The 16,849-nt window shown below is 35.4% G+C and overlaps 2 pseudogenes across 1 annotated transcript; one reads left to right on the plus strand and one right to left on the minus strand.

Annotated features, from left to right (window-relative positions):
- The first annotated feature begins 2,185 nt into the window (after positions 1-2,185).
- Positions 2,186-6,875, plus strand: LOC143541269 (choline transporter protein 1-like; annotated as a pseudogene).
- A 1,179-nt stretch (positions 6,876-8,054) lies between these two features.
- Positions 8,055-10,989, minus strand: LOC143541270 (uncharacterized; annotated as a pseudogene). The gene is made up of 2 exons (XR_013136730.1): positions 10,911-10,989; positions 8,055-9,438 (listed from the first exon to the last, which is right to left on the minus strand). The product of XR_013136730.1 is annotated as an uncharacterized LOC143541270 (transcript).
- Positions 10,990-16,849: the final 5,860 nt, after the last annotated feature.

The following is a 16,849-nucleotide window of genomic DNA, read 5'->3' on the forward strand; positions in this document are numbered from 1 at the left end:
AACTCCAAGGAACTCATATGGTTTACTCCAATAATAATTATAATAAGAGTAAACTACTATTTTCTCTAGAGTGAGCCCAAGTATTTCCACTTCTATTAAATTTAAGGGTACTTTGGTGCATTAACACTAATTGATTGAACAAAACTAAAACGTTAGTGAGTTGGACCGAAATGACTGGAAGATGAAACCATAAGGTAGTCAGAGCAAATGGATAAAAGTGGCGAAACAAGTGGGATGAAAATGATAGTTTGCTCTTGTAATACTAATGTAGCGTTTGTTATGCATGATTGAGAGGCATAATGGAATAGACCATTATGATGGAATGAAAAAAAATGTGTTTGGTTGGTTAATGGAATGGAATCATCCATTACCAAGTTCATTTAATTCCCTCTAAAACACCTCAAATTCATTTTATCCACCCCTCTTGTTTTTTTTTCATTTCTTCCCTCTTTCACACTATATCACATTCACCACCCTCCCACCACTACTACCCATTGCCATCTCACCACCACTACCACCGCCTTCGTCGCCGACCACCACCACTGCCGCCTTCGTCGCCCGCCACCACCGCCACCACCACCACCACCCACCTCCGCTGCCACCACCAACCACCTACCATCGCCGCCCACCATCAGCCATCCTAGCCATCACCACCACTACCACCTACCATCGCTGCCCACCACCAGCCATCGCTCCTAGCCATCACCACCACTGCTCGCCACCTGACGCTTACCACCGCCACCGCCACCTACCATCGCCGCCCACCACCAGCTATCGCTCCTAGCCATCACCACCACCACCCTCCACCCGACGCTTACCACCGCCACCACCACCCACTGTCACCACAACATGCCACCGGCACCCATCGCACCGCCGCCCACCACCACCATTACTGCTCGCCGCTCACCACCACCATCCCACTGCCACTCACTGCCATTTTATTTTATTCCGGCATTTTCTATCCTACCAAAAAATAAAAACTAATAATTCATGTCATTCACACATGGTAACCAAACATGTCAGTGAAATGATAATGGGTCATACTATTACCTCGCTTATTCCATTCCATCGCCCGGCCATTCCATTATCTTATACCAAACATACCCTGATGAATAAACGCATGGTGACATTTTGATAGTTATTTTGAATAAAGTGTGTTGACTGTAATGTCTAAACGGATAATGGACATGAATCAATAAATCTATATGCACATAACAACATTAACATCATTTATTATTGAGATTTGTATTTCCAATAGGTTCCAACTTCCAAGTACCATCAACGATCAATTATGGCAAGATGTTGGAGGTTAAACAAGTTGACGATATGTATATTTTTAATTATATATCATCTATTTTATATTTTTCTTATCTTTCTAAAAGCGTACAAATATTAAAAGAAAATAAATTAAAGTTTTTCTCTTTGATAATGCATTGTTTGTTCCAAACATGTGATATAATTTTGCTTATATTGACGAACTATCAAACTCGTGAAACTACAAGGACCATTATGCAAAGATTTACACGAGCATCAAAAGATGGGTTAAAAAGTTATTGGCTCAACAGGAGCCGACTTTATCTCGGCTCAAGACGGTTGGATCAATTATATGGAAATCTTTGTCTTAAATCTAAAAGCTGTCTCCCCTAAAATAATATAATACTAGGATGGACAATAATGTACTCATTTCCGGATATCTTTTGCTTAAAATACTATTATTATTATTATTTTAATAATAAAATATTAATATTCATTCATTTCAAATTAAGCTCAGAAAGACAGTTAATCCCCATTTGATATTTTATTTAATGGCCATAAAAAGCTAGTAGAATCTTTGGAAAAGAATTGAAGTCTTAATTTTTCTCACTTTCTTTAATAAAACAAAGTTCAAAAGATTATTTTTTTTTATAAAAAACCAAAAAGGGCTGAAAGACTGTAACATGAGATAACTAAACAAATGATATTTCCACATCTTCTGAAAGACTGTCACATGAGATAATTAAAAAAGGCTGAAAGACTGTCCCGAGCGGGGTCTTACCGGAAGCAGCCTCTCTGTTCTTATGGGGTAGAGGTAAGGTTGTCGACATTATATTGTTAACAGACCCTACCATAGTTTTGTATTTGTGGGATATAATGAGTATGATGATGATAGATGATATATTTCCACATCTTCTTTGTGAACAGAACACCCTTCACACTCTTTCAAGTCTTTATCTTGCTTTCACTTGTTCTTTCTCTCTCATCACAACACTGTAACATGAGAGGATCAAATATGAAGTACCCATCAAGCGATGAGATGGTGGTGCAAATGCAAATGGAAATGGGATCATAAAACACAAGAGGAAATGCGGAGATGTTGTGTTTCTTGTTCTGTTTATAGCTTTCTGGATTGCCATGATTGTTAACTCCAGCTTTGGATTCAACCAAGGAAACCCATTGAGGTAATAAAACTATAAAGTTTTATGCTTTTTGCCTTTTGGTTTTATCTTGAATTTTAAAAATTATTTCAATGGCGGTCAAGGTTTTATTAAACTAAATTTGTTGCATTTAGTTCTGTCTTGACACTTAAATAAGCTTTAAAGGCGGTCAAGATTTGGTTTGACTTGACTGTTGCATCAATCTGCTTGATTATGCTGATAAGTTCATTTGCTTCTTTTATGAAAGTTGCAAAAATTTTTAGAGGTTATTATTTGGGGGAAGAATTAGCTACATGTTCATTGATTAGGGGTTTCATTTTCATGGAAACTGTTAAATATATTATTAATAGGCAAATTGGATTTTAATAACTCAAACTACGGCTCCTGCAGATAATAGCCCATGCTAACTTTCACTTTAGCTGCCAAGGGCAATCTGAGTAGCACAATTATCGTGGATTTTGCACTCGGTTTCGCTTGTAAGTTTCCTCATTTTGTCATTATTATGAGCGCCCTCGAGTGGAAATCAAGTATAAAACTTTGATGATTATGTTACTTGGTTGACCTTGGTAACATAAGTGAAAGTTAGGAGTGTCATTTGTCAAATTGGCAGTCTGGATCATTATTTGTCATATAAGTAATAGTTTGTATTATTAAATCCAATTTGCCTTATTAATATTGTATCTTTAAGGTTTATTTGTATTTAACCAACATGTTCAAGTTAGTTTTTTCGAGTTTCATTCGTGTATATATGGTTCTCCCCCTACATTGTAATTGATTTAGTTAAAATAAAATCCACTTTAAATGCTAAGATTATAATTTGTTAATCATGTGTAATCTTTTACATAGGCTAAACTTTGGATTAGATTACAAAGGAAATGTATGTGGAGGCAAACACAAAGATTTCAACCTTCGCGAATTGGAACTCAAATATTATGTTAATCCTAATCAAGTTTACCAAAGTGGAATAAAAAACAGTGGAGTACAACTATCTAACGCACGGACAATATGTTTAATGGATTGCCCGATACCATCAGAAGACTCTTTAAATTGGGTTTGCGATTATCCGGAGGGAGATATTCGTCTTTCGTTAGACGATTGGATCGATATGAATTATGATTACTTTGCTGACCTCACTCCTGAACTAAGAAACACTTCTCTTCAGCTTCAAGGGCCTTGTTACCCTGTCATTTTCCCAAGCGTAAACGGTATGTTATTTGTGAAATTTGTGTATGAAAATTATTTAACAAGGGAGTTGTTTATTACAGAAGACTAAATTATTGCGAGAACAAAAAGAACAAACCCAAATCATTTACTTTACATATTTTTAAAAACTTTTATTTCGTTATACAAATGTCTATGTTATATAAATGAAAATACTATTAAACTAATTTTTCATATGTTCTTTTTATTTTACACTTTTTTAAAAATTTATCTACACACATGTAGGTTATGTGTTGGAAGTTTACCTACACATGTGTTGGTTCTATAAACAAACGAATTTTGTTTATGTATCTTTTTAGAATGTTAAACATATTAATTAACATGGCATTTTACCATTTTCTTGTACTTTAAAATTTTCAATATGCGAAAAAAAAAGAATGTGAATTATTTATTTTGTTCTTTCTGTTCTCGCAAAAAAAAAAAAAAACTGTCGTTTGCTTAGAATTCTCCTCTATTTAATAGTTGATTCGTTAGTTGTTACTTGTTATAATTAGTTGTATTGGTGATGTAGTTTATTGGAGTTGCCAGTTTATTGATCGTCCATCGAATGTGTCGTTAACGCATTGGAAGCAAATGAATGGAGTTACTATTAATGATGATATGGTCATAGATAAATCTATTCACAAGTCCATCAATGCACGGTCTTCGGTATTGAAGGTACGGGTGACATATTGGGTAACAGGTCAAAATGGGTTCTGGTTGAAATGGGTTAGTTTCCGGGTAATGGGTCAAAATGGATTCTGGTTGAAGCAAGTTAGTTTCTGGGTAATGGGTCAAAATGGGTTCTAGTTGAAGTGAGTCATTCTTTGGTTAACGGGTCAAAATGGGTTCTGGTTGCAAGGGGTTACTTTTAGTGCATTGTGAAACGAGCCTGGTTGACATGGAAACACTTCATATCTATTTTTCAAAAGCATTTGAAATAAAAAACCATATATAATGAATTAAGTGTTGGAAATATACTATCTTGGATGTCATACGCGTGAATATTTCAAGATTTAGATTAATGTTGGTGTAACTATTTCAGAGATATGTTGCTGATGTTGGAAAATCATGGCCCGTGTTGATTGTGTGTGGAGGACTCTTGCCTTTACTTTTATCAATGTTATGGCTTTTAATGATTTGACATTTTGTAGCCGCGATGCCATGGGTTACAGTGTTTTTATTCAACGGCCTCATTATATCAGTCACAATGTTCTACTACTTAAAAGGTAAAAAAGTTAAATGAATGAACTCATTAATCTTGTAATATCATGACATTTTTCTTTTATTGAGTTTTTTCAGCTGGATGGATCGGAAACGATGCTATCTCGCCCATCATTGGTGAACATGATCCATACTATCATGTTTCTGCAAGGGTAAATTCATACATTAATCAATTCTTTAATTTATCTACTCACAAAAACGCGTTGCTAACCTGTTATACATTTAATTTCTTAATAATTTTATTTTTGTTCTTTAGCTACATCATATCCGTGCAGTTGCGTTTCTCATGACTTGTGTTATGATTGTTGCTGTTCTATCATCTATAGCTATTGTTAGGCGGATTCTTATGGCAACCTCAGTACTCAAGGCAAGTTTAATCATATCTTTAACTTTTTGTATGAAATAATTCTAACATTAATATGTATGAAATAATACCACAGGTTGCTGCAAAGGTTATTGGAGAAGTTGATGCTCTAATAATTTTCCCTGTTATACCATACACAATCCTCACAATTTTTTACATGTTTTGGTTATCGGCGGCTCTGAATCTTTTTAGCTCGGGTCAAATAGTCAACAATGCATGCAACACGAATTGTTGTGCTTATGATCTTAAAGCCAAACGAGTGAATTGTAACGATTGTTGCGGCTATAGTATCCATTACACCCCGCATATTGGAGCTTCAATATTATTCCACTTGTTTGGATGCTATTGGGCCACTCAGTTTATTATTGCGTGTTCGTCAACTGTCATTGCTGGTTCTGTAGCTTCATATTACTGGGCCCGCGGGGAATCTTCGGTTAGCCTTTTTACAAAAAAAACTTTTATTTTTTAGATTTTGAATTTTTTTTTTGTCTAATTATTTATTTTTGTTCGATTTAGGCAACGATTCCATTTCTTCCGGTTTTTTCATCAATGAAGCTACTCATGCGATATAGCCTAGGGTCGGTGGCGATCGGGTCCTTGGTTGTGTCGTTTGTTGAGTCGACTCGGTTCATACTTGAGGCCATACGCCGGAGACTAAAAGTTGCTGACATCATGCCCAAAGGTTGGATTAAACGGATGATGTTTTATACTTACCGATTTTGCTTAAAATGCATTGAGTTGACCGTAAAATGTGTGAACCGCAATGCATATATTATGGTTAGTAAAGACTTAAACCTCGTCTTTTTTGTCGAATTTCTATTTTATTATAATTTTTGAGTAAATTATTTGATTACGATTACAAAACCAATATTATTGCAATGTTATAAATCTTGTATTAGTGATTTAGGAGGTCGTTTGAATCATTTTTCTTGTATCTAAGTTTATAGTTTGACCCTTTTGAGATAAAACGCAACATTAATGGATTTCACGCGTTTTGAATAATATATATATTTTTTTGTTTTTTGCAGATTGCTATAACGGGAAAAGGGTTCTTTAGAGCTTCGGAAATGGCAACGGATTTGATAATTAGTAATATTCTGCGTATAGGCCGAGTAAACGTAATCGGGGACATTATTCTCTTTCTTGGAAAGCTATGTGTGAGTCTTGCAAGTGCACTTTTTGCATTTCTCATGTTGGATACTCACAAATACAAATCATCCCACAACAAGATCACCTCCCCATTACTTCCTGTGCTGGTATGTAATACGGGTTCGGGTCAAACTTGAATCTTTGACCAGAAAGACTGATACTAACTTGATTTTCTTGGATTTTGTAGGCGTGTTGGGGGCTCGGGTATGTGGTGGCTACCCTTTTCTTTGCGGTTGTTGAAATGTCGATTGATACTATTATACTTTCGTACTGTCAAGATTCGGAGGAACATCAAGGGACCGCGCATTATGCGCCTTCACTTTTGATTGAAACATTTGATGAACAAAATGAGTTGCCAAGAATTGGACAATGAAGGATGATATGAAATGTAGTGGGATTTTGTTTTGTTGTTACTTTTTTGTGGTGGTAGCATTTAGGTTAGGTTAATGTATGTGTAGAAAACAAGTGGAATAGAGAACAATATGTTCAAGTTCATTATATATAGCAATATAGGTAACAGGTGCAAGTTTTGAATGAATGATTAAAGTTTGTGTTAGGTTTTGGGCTACTTTTAATTACATGGCCTAAAATTTTTTTGACTTATCTTTCATTTTGAATTAGATAAGTCAATATAAATTGGTCCTTACATATAGTCATCTTAATAGTAATTTAGTATATAATCTTAATAGTTTAGTAACTTAATTTGATTTTCGTCATGGTTTGACCATTTTAATCTATTCGGTTTCAAATAAGATTTTTTTTTATTATTTTGTTTCAACCTTGTTCTTCGTTTTCATTTCATTTGTGGGATGGTCGGATTAGCCTACCAATTTGTTTTTTGTTTACCAGAGTGATGTGGATAAGCTTGATTGTATTTGTTGGGTGACTATTGGTAAGGAGTGAGAATAATTTGTGAAGTCCGTAAAAATAAAACACACCGCACTAAACCTACCCGTTATCGGACTGAGCTGTACTCCATAAGTTGGTCTTTGGTTCAAGTTTTAAAATATACTAGGACCGAAGTTAAAACTAACATACTTTTAGTTATTGTTACGTAAAATTGTTTTTAGAGTCATTTGATTGACTTGTACCGTTAAATATCTATCATACATCTCATTTGTTTCGTTTACACGTTTTGGCTAATCAAGGCAATGACGTTGATCGACTAATAAGTATGTATCTCAAAGTTCACCATACTGTATATGAAACGCTAGGAACCACAAAGCATAAAAAACTTATTTTCCCTTCAATGCATAAATAAACAAGACATGTAAACATATTGTTGTCACATAATCTGAAAGTCACGGGTTCAAGTCTTGGAAACAACCCCTTGCAAAATGCAGCGTAAAACTGTGTACATCAAGATCTATTTTTGAGCATAAGGTTTAGCGGGGGAAAATGGACACAAGTAGAGGTTTCTATAACGTGTTAATAAGCTATGCTCATCAACGATGATTATAATTATAATATCAGGTAACCCTGCTGAAAGCCTAGATAGCTGAAAATTGGTGCTACCATATACATTTGTATCGTCTAAGTTCACGAGTTGGACAACCCATGTCCTTTTCTGAATATACAAATACGCCGAAGTTGGCCTAAAACCCTTTCGGATTCCACGCATGCATGAGCTCTATAGCATAACCAAAGTAACAATGTCAAAACCACCTGTGCTATACTATGTTAATTAACAGAATACAACTTTGAAAAAACCACTTTAAAGATTCTAAAACAAGATAGCATAATCCAAATCATCCATCTTCCAAGTACAAATCTTTATGCAAAAACACAAAAACTAAACAGAACAAAAAACATTAATCACTCCAAAGTTTTAAGAAGCCTAAACAAACCTGCTGCTTCACGAATCCTCGAAAACTCGATGCAAAACGCTTGAACCTCAATGAACAAATCTTGCACATTTATTATCTTGTTTCTGATCAAACTCTGCAGAAATACACACACCAACCTCACCAACCGATTCTGCATATACTTATCCTTTATATTCTCACACGATGATATACAGTTCGTTATGTACATATGCACAAACTCAGTTGGTAACTCAACTGCGGTCGTTAACCGGTTCACAACTTCCATCGAGTGTAAACTCATATCCATGTTCACAAGAACCGTGAAGTAATCTGAGATTTCAGGTGAGTTCATAAGTTTAATCAAAACTTCAACTGCAATTAACGGATTGTTTTCGACTAACTCTGGTAGTTTTCTTGGAGTCAACCCACAGTGGTAAACGAGTTTTGGGTCGGACGTTAGTTCAAGTAAAACTTGCTCTTGTTGAGTTGGTGCAAGCGGGCCTTTTAACGCTTTAACAATTAAGTCACGAACTGCTGCACCACGGCTCGTGTCGGCACACATACCCAAATCCCAAAGCGGTTCGTGAGTGGTGTCGGGGTTGACCCACACGAGTTCACCATCTAGAATCGGGAGTCTAGGTGGACGCGGCCGGGTCCAATGAGGATACAGCCCTTCTAATGATGACGATTGAAGCAGACCTGTTATCGTTTCATCTCGGTCACCAGACCCGATTTTGGGTTTGACTGAGTCAAACTCAGGGGAATTAACGTCACACCCGCGTGGGACGTCCGGGTCAGATATCACGTTTTTAACAGCAACGTCTTTGAAAAAGACGTTAAACAGGTCGGGCTCGGTTTTGGTGAGGTATTGTTTTTGAAGCTGGTCAACGGGTGGGGGGCTGAAAGATGACGGATCAAACTTGGTGATGTAATCAGCTGCTGATGATTTTAAAACATCTTTGGTCCCACTTAACAGATGAAGAATAAAAGCCTTTTCATAGTTTTCTGATTTTTCATTGGTTGCAGCATTAATAAGCAGTTGAAGATATGGTCTGGTGGAGGGATAGGTGTGATGAAGTAACGCGAACGCAACTAAACGCTCGACGGGTTTGAGAAATTTCGGTGTGTCTTCAAGGAGAATAATTAGTGAAGAGCAGATTTCAAGGTGGATAGAGCGGGGAATCTTTGTGGAGAAATCGGTGATGATGTCTTCAACAGGTCGTTTTTCGCCATCTTTGAGTAGGGAATATAGGACCGCAGTTGCTGGTTTTCCAATCATCTTCTACCCTACAAAACATGTGCCGGGTATGATTACAAAACTCATATTATTGTGATTACAATCAACATATATTGTATAAAGTGGTTTGAGATGTTCTATGAATTTGAATACACTTTGCCCCGTTAAACCAAATTGGGTTTAAGGCTTTTAACTTAACCCATATGAATGACACATTAGAGATATAAAATAACTTAAATCAACCCATCAATCTTTGAAATGTGATGTGTAATATGATATTGATGATTTGATGCTTCTTACAATCAACATAAGTTAAATATTTGAACAGTTTTCCCTATTTAGTTAAACCTTTTAGCATAGCCATTTGACCCGTTAGTGATAAAGCATAAGCAAATCAACAAACAGTTGAATTGAGTTGTATGACGTTGAGTCTGAAACTTAAACGAATATGTAGCAGATTATACAAATATAATCATATGTACAGGCTATGATGGAAGTCGCAAAAGATAACATATACACAAAGATCTTTAGGTAAACTAGGACTGCTAACAAGAAAACAAATAAAAATACCAATAGCATCTTGAAATATTATAAAACATCATACGGATTACTAAATCACTGCTTCTTCAAGAGAAACAAATATGCTTGTTGTATAAAGAAAATGCTACAGAGAACAAACAAGAGAAGCGTCCCATATCTCTACGACACAAAAGCATTTAACACGAACAGAATATAATAATCCTGAAGCAATTTAAAAGCGTCATCAAAATCAGGTAAAACATGTTTATTTCCAGGTAGTTTTTACACATTCCAAGATAAAAACTGAATATAATCTTAAAACAGTCTAAGCATCATCAAACTCGTTATTTCACTACTTAAGAGCATCACATGCTTGCTAGTTCTCTTTGAGTTTATATATATGTCTCTATAACAGCTTAACAATAAATAGCATCCTACATTTTCTAAGAACCATACACACTTAGTGCATACAATAAAAATAATATCTCAAAAGCATCAATTAAAGCAGCATTTCATTACTTAGAATCATCAAAAGCATCCTATATATCTGAACAACATATGCAATCAACAGGTAAAAGAGAATGAACTCTTGGTGTAAGCTAAAAGCATCATAAATCAGCAATTGATTACTTATGAGAGCAAAATATATGAAGAGATAAACCCTAAAGTACAAACTAAAGCAATCAGAACAGCATATACACTGATGAAATGAATTTAAATTGACAAATTAGAAACTGAACAGCAAATTAAAGTAATCAAAACAGCATATCAAATGAAATGAAACTAACAAATTGGATACAGCTGCAAAACTCAAGAGAAAGCGTAGGTTATAGAAATGAAAATAAGAGAACAGATCTAGTAGTAGATCAGAAGAAACCCTAATTGAAGAAATCGAGTGATGAAGATACCGATCTGGAAGCTAACACTAACGATCGATGGATATATTGACTCCAAATTGCAATTTGAAGACTGAATTGAATCCACAGTTAGTGAGTTACCTTTGATTTGATTTGATTTAAGTTGGCGGTGTTGAACGAATTGTTCGATTGCAGCTCGCTCTCTCTAGGGTTCTTGAAACAAATCCCCAAACATAATAATAATAATAATAATAATAATAATAATAATTTCAATTCGATAATTACCTTTTTTCATTTATTATTATTATTATTATTATTATTATACGGTCCATTCCACCCTCGTAAAGAAACCCGAACGGCTAATCTCCCCTTTTAGACCCGATATAACGGGGCGTCATGGGCCTTGAGAGCACCCCATAGCATCGGAAACACCGCCCCAGGGTGCTATGGGCGCTTTTGGGGCTCCCCATGCAGCGCCGTGATTTGTGGATTTTTTTTTTGATGATAATATATAATAATAAACATAATAATAGGGTAATGATTTGAATAGACTCCTCATCCACTGCACTTATTTTAGCTAAAAAAACTCATATACTGATGTGACGTCACATGTCGCACACAAAGACCACAAAGAAGCTTCATCCACTGCACATAATCTTATATTGAAATCTTTAGGTGTCTTACTTTAATCGCTATGGCCGAGGAGTTGTATCATAGTTTTAGTGTTGTTATTATTTGATAAGACCTAAGTTAAACGAGCTAAAATAATAAAAGTATTTGTAGCATTAATCATTATTTTTTAACTGCTAGTATCATCAATCGTAATTAGATGAATGTAGTATAAAATGTAATATACAATAACGTAACTAGGATGTAATTATATAAATATAAAATACTAACATGTATTTTCATTTCGGGTGTTTTGGTGATACAAAATATCTAACAAATTAACCATGTGTAGGATTGAGCACTGATTATATCGTTAATCAAAACCAAACTAAAATTAGTCAAAAGTTGGTTAACCAAAAATCGATTATTGATATTTTTAGTACCTCTTGTTAATAGAATCATTCATATTTTCACATATCTTTAGCTTTTTATACCTTTATTTTATGTATTTCATGTTTATATCTCCATTTTATGTATTCTTTACCTCTATTTCATGAATTTATATGCAAATTAGCTAAAGTTTGGTTTAGGTAATTAACCAAAACTAATCGAACAAAACCAAAAACTAACAAACTGGCTGAATAAACCGAACATATTAAACGAAAACTTACTAGTTAATAAGAAGATTAACCGTTGACTTCGATTTTGAATTTAGACTAACAACCGAACCGTACACGTTCCTAGCATATAGTTACCCCATTCTATCTTTATCTATTGACATCACCTCAACATACAACATAACTTGTCATCGATCTCGCCATCGCCCTTGCTACTTCATAGCAATCTCTTAAACCTACCTTGCTACTCTACTTTACTCCACCACATATCATCCATATTTATTTTTAGCTTATTTTAATATCTTGAAGTAAAATAGAAAATCCTTCAGATTTGACGTCAAAAGACCTTGCATTACAATTATTTTAATACTTTGTTAGGTAGTTGTTCTTTTTAATAGTTATCCATTGTGATTGAATATTGGAATACAAAATATTAAGATATTGGTTTGTGATGGAGGGCCCGATAGGTATTTGACGGTGTAATTAGGAAGTATAAGTATAACCTTTAGGATACCCTAAAGGATATGTGTCATATATTTTATAAACTATACTAGTTTTTATCCCCGTATTACGAGGGTTGTTTTATATTGTTTATTTTAATATTTATTTAATTTTTGAATTTATATTTATTGTATGAAAGTTAATAATATATTTATGATTTGATGATAAATTGTTTCACAAATAAATGAGATGTTATAACCCAGTTTAAAAGCTATATGGTTTTGATGAGACTCAAGACTCGTTTATTTTTTACTATAAAATTGGTTTTTTTAATTATAAATAATATTTATGAAAGTTAATAATATACTTATTGTTTGATGAGACCCAAGACCTATTTATTTTTTTACTATAAAATTGGTTTTTTAATTTGAATAATATATATGTCTTTTTAAAAATAAATAAGATATTAATTTTTAGTATATCCTATTTTATAGGATTTTTACATCAATAATTAGGTGAGAATAATTTTTTATTTAATGAGATGTTATAACCCGTTTAAGGAATATCTGAGTTTGGAATGGTTGAACTATTTGTTCTCGAACAAAATGGTGTTGGCAGCGGTGGTGAAAATCCCTTCTATCTTGTTTGATTTTGTTGTCAAAATATAGACTTTAAATATGTATTAACCTAATTGGACTAAAGGCAATAAAATATTTAGGCCTTAAATAAAAAAATGTGTTTTTTTATTAGATTTAAACAATTAAAAGTTTGAATTTTCATAGTTGATTATGATTTAGATTGTACAAATTTATTTAAAAAAATAGACTTAAATAAATTAGATAATTGAGTTTAAATAATAACATAAATTTTTTTCACAAAATATATAATTCTTAAAAAAAATATCGGGCCGGAGCGGACACCCTCTCCGCCCTCCTCAAAGCCGACAGTCCCCACAACACCCAAGTTAATGAATGAGCTAGTTAAAACTTCACTGCCAACGTAGAAATGACGTGACACTTTAACTAGCGCATACTAGTTTGCCCGTAACACATAGCTTTACGTTAAACCTCACCCCATTTGATTAAAGAACTCCTTTTTTATACTCTATTTAAATATGAAATACTTCCTTTTAAAGGAAAAAAAAGTTATCATGTTGTTAGGTTACTGTACAGCTATTCATTAATGTGCACATATGGTATATAATTATATAGTCTCATCAATCTTCTCATCTTACGTGATGATGACTTGTCTGGATTTGGATTAAATCCCAAATTTGACATGAGGTTTTTTATTTGATAACGCCCCACAATAAGACTAAGGCTGAGGGGTGTGGAGCGCGAGAGGGGGCGCGTGAGCCCATCCGCTCGCGCCCCGGGGCGCGAGCACCACACCACCGAGGCGCGAGAGGGGCGCGAGAGGGGCGCGAGCACGCAGACCAAGGCAGGCGCAAGAGGGCTAGCGGGAGAAAATAGGCGTAAAGTTGGCCTGGGAATGCATGAAGAGCCGTTGGGGCTTAGAAATAGAGCCGTTGGCTCTTTATTTTTATTAAAAAAAAAATTGTGATGAAGATCCGGTAAGAAAAAGATGTGTGATGAAGATCCGGTAAGAATGAATGCAATTTTTCCGGCCATTTAAACCATTTTAGACTTTGTAAATGAATTGTGATGAAGATCTGACAAAGATGTGTGATAAACTATGATTATGTTGATTGAGGCAGCTGAGTGGCGGTGGCTATGAAGTACTAATTAGGGTTTGAAGTTTTTAGAGTAGGGAAGAGGAGAGACGTGAGTTTATATATTTAGGTTATTTACCCAATTTTTTTTATTAAGTTACACTTTCCCTCCTGCAAGTTTTAGTTTTATAAAAGTTAACCTTAAACCTATGCTAATGTGTGTAGTTTTATGTTCTTGTTCTTAAGTTTTTTTACAAAAGGATTGTTAAATATGTCTACTTAAAAAAAAACTACATGTCAATATTTTTAAGACTAAAATTGTGATGAATGTTTTGGATTTTTGATTATAATGTATGTTTTTTTAGTTTCTAAGCCGTTGGGGCTTAGAAATAGAGCCGTTAGATATTAATGTGTTTTTTTAATTAATGTGTGTTTTTTTAAATAATTTATGAGTTTTTTAATAATACGTTTTTTTAATACATTTATAAAAAAATAAAAATAAAAAACCGCTCGCGCCCCTGCTCGCGCCCCTCCACACCAGGGCCAGGGGCGCGAGCGGGGGCTCCAACACCCATCTTATCAAGTTTCTCTCTCTGCCACACGTCACAATATTATTGGCTGGAGCCCCCACTCGCGCCCCCCACACCCCTCAGCCTAAGGGGTGTGGGGGTTTTAATGGGGGGCTCTAATGGGGGCTCTAAGAGCCAAAAACCAATAATATTATGACGTGTGGCAGAGAGAGAAACTGGATAAGGGGGTGTTGGAGCCCCTGTTAGAGCCCCTGCCCCCTGGTGTGGAGGGGCTCCAGCGAATTTTTTTTCTTTTATTTTTTTATAAATATATTCAAACAAAGTATTATTAAAAAAACTCATAAATTATTAAAAAAAACACACATTAATAAAAAAAACACATTAATATCTAAAATTCAAATTACAAAAAAAAAAAAACAAATCATCCACCACGGTTGCGGTCAAAACTTCCCCTATATGAAGAAGCAAATCATCCTATTCGGAGGAGTCGGAATTAGACGAGTACCATGACATTTTTTTTGTGTTAATTTTGAGAGGATTTTAGGAGGATAGGTGTATAATTGTGAAATGGAGTATATTTTATAAAGGTATATATAAAAGTTTAAGAAAATAATTTTTTTTTAATTTAATATGAGCTCAACGGCTCTTTTGCTAAAACCTATGTACCTTTCTCTCTCTCTTCTCCCGCTAACCGGCTCACGCCTGCATTGTTTTTCACGCTAGCGCCCCGTTAGCGCCCCCGCTAGCGCCCCGGTTGTGTGGTGTTAGCGCCTGGGGGCGCGAGCGGAGGGGCTCTAGCGCCCCCGTTGAAGCCCCACACCCCTCAGCCTAACCAACATCACCTACCTTCCTTTTTACGGTAGAATGTTGTTGGGTTATGTACATTATTTTCAAATAAGACTTTATGTATGAACCGTTCTTTATATAATAAGGAATGACCTTCAAAAGTATCTGATCTTGTAACAGTCCCAAAATTTTAATCTAAATTTGACAACTTAGAAAAGTTGAGGAATTAAAAATAATATCAAAACAAGTCATGGAAAATATTAAATAAAAAACAAAATAAAGATCATAGTCATCCTATATACATATTGTTACAAAAGAACCAGATTAGATAGAATCTAATCAACAAAATGTTTGAAAGGTAAGAACCATTCACACTTCAAACTACGAATCTCGAGAACGAGATTCATTTCAAGGTGGGTAGGATGTAACATCCCCAAAATTTTGATCTAAATTTGACAACTTAAGAAAGTTGAGGGATCAAAAATAATAACAAAACAAGTCATGGAAAAATATTAAATAAGGAAATATAAGAAAAATAAGGAAATAAAAATATTTCCTAAGTAAAGTTTACTTATATGAAAGAAAACTACATCCCACATTGGAAGATGTAAGAAAGTGGAAACATTCCACTAAGGTATAAATAAGGAAAATGGAATCCATCCCACATGGAAAGTGGTAAAGAAATGAAAGCTCTTTATAAAGAAGAGATTTTCCATAGTAATATTCTTTTATGAATATCATGCACCAAGTGGTCCTAACAGAGGGTGCGTAGCACCCGACGCGCACGCGCACGCGCACGCGCTTGGGCTCGGGCGAGGACGATGGCGATGGCAACGGCGCAGGGCGGTGGGCGCAATGTGGCGCTTTGATGACGCACTTTGCACTTCGCACGCTTTAAGAGCCGCCTTAGTATTTTTGGACAATGAGAATAAGACTAGAAATGACAAGCTATAAAAGACGAGGGACTGAAAACGAAAAATAATATCTAGTGACCCATCGCGCTACGCAATAAGTCCAAGAGGACGGCCATCGCGTACCGCGATGGGCCGTGATGACTCAGGGACACGTGTCACACTCTGGTGACACGTGGCAGCATGCCAGGAAATCAGCTATAAAAGAGGAGGCCACGAGCTCATTTGCAGCACACCTCTCCACTCTCTCTCTCTAAATAACTTTCTCTCCCTACCTCGGTTTGCGTGCCGAACACCGTTTTGCGTACCACCAACCCGAAAAATATCACATCGTAATCCGTGCCAAATACCCGGTGTTTCCTTGAAGTGCGTGCCACTCAAGAAACCCGGCATTCCGTCTCGTAGTACGTGCACGACCCGGCGACTCGAACATTGCCTCGTTTTGCGTGCCAAGAAAGGTGGATCAAGAACAACTCGATAAACATGCATATAGAGTAGAAGTGTTGCCCGACTA

This window comes from Bidens hawaiensis, unplaced genomic scaffold, assembly GCF_021521415.1.
Source record: "Bidens hawaiensis isolate Kalapana, Puna unplaced genomic scaffold, B.hawaiensis_p1.1 tig00012479_1, whole genome shotgun sequence".
In the NCBI taxonomy this organism is placed as follows: domain Eukaryota; kingdom Viridiplantae; phylum Streptophyta; class Magnoliopsida; order Asterales; family Asteraceae; genus Bidens; species Bidens hawaiensis.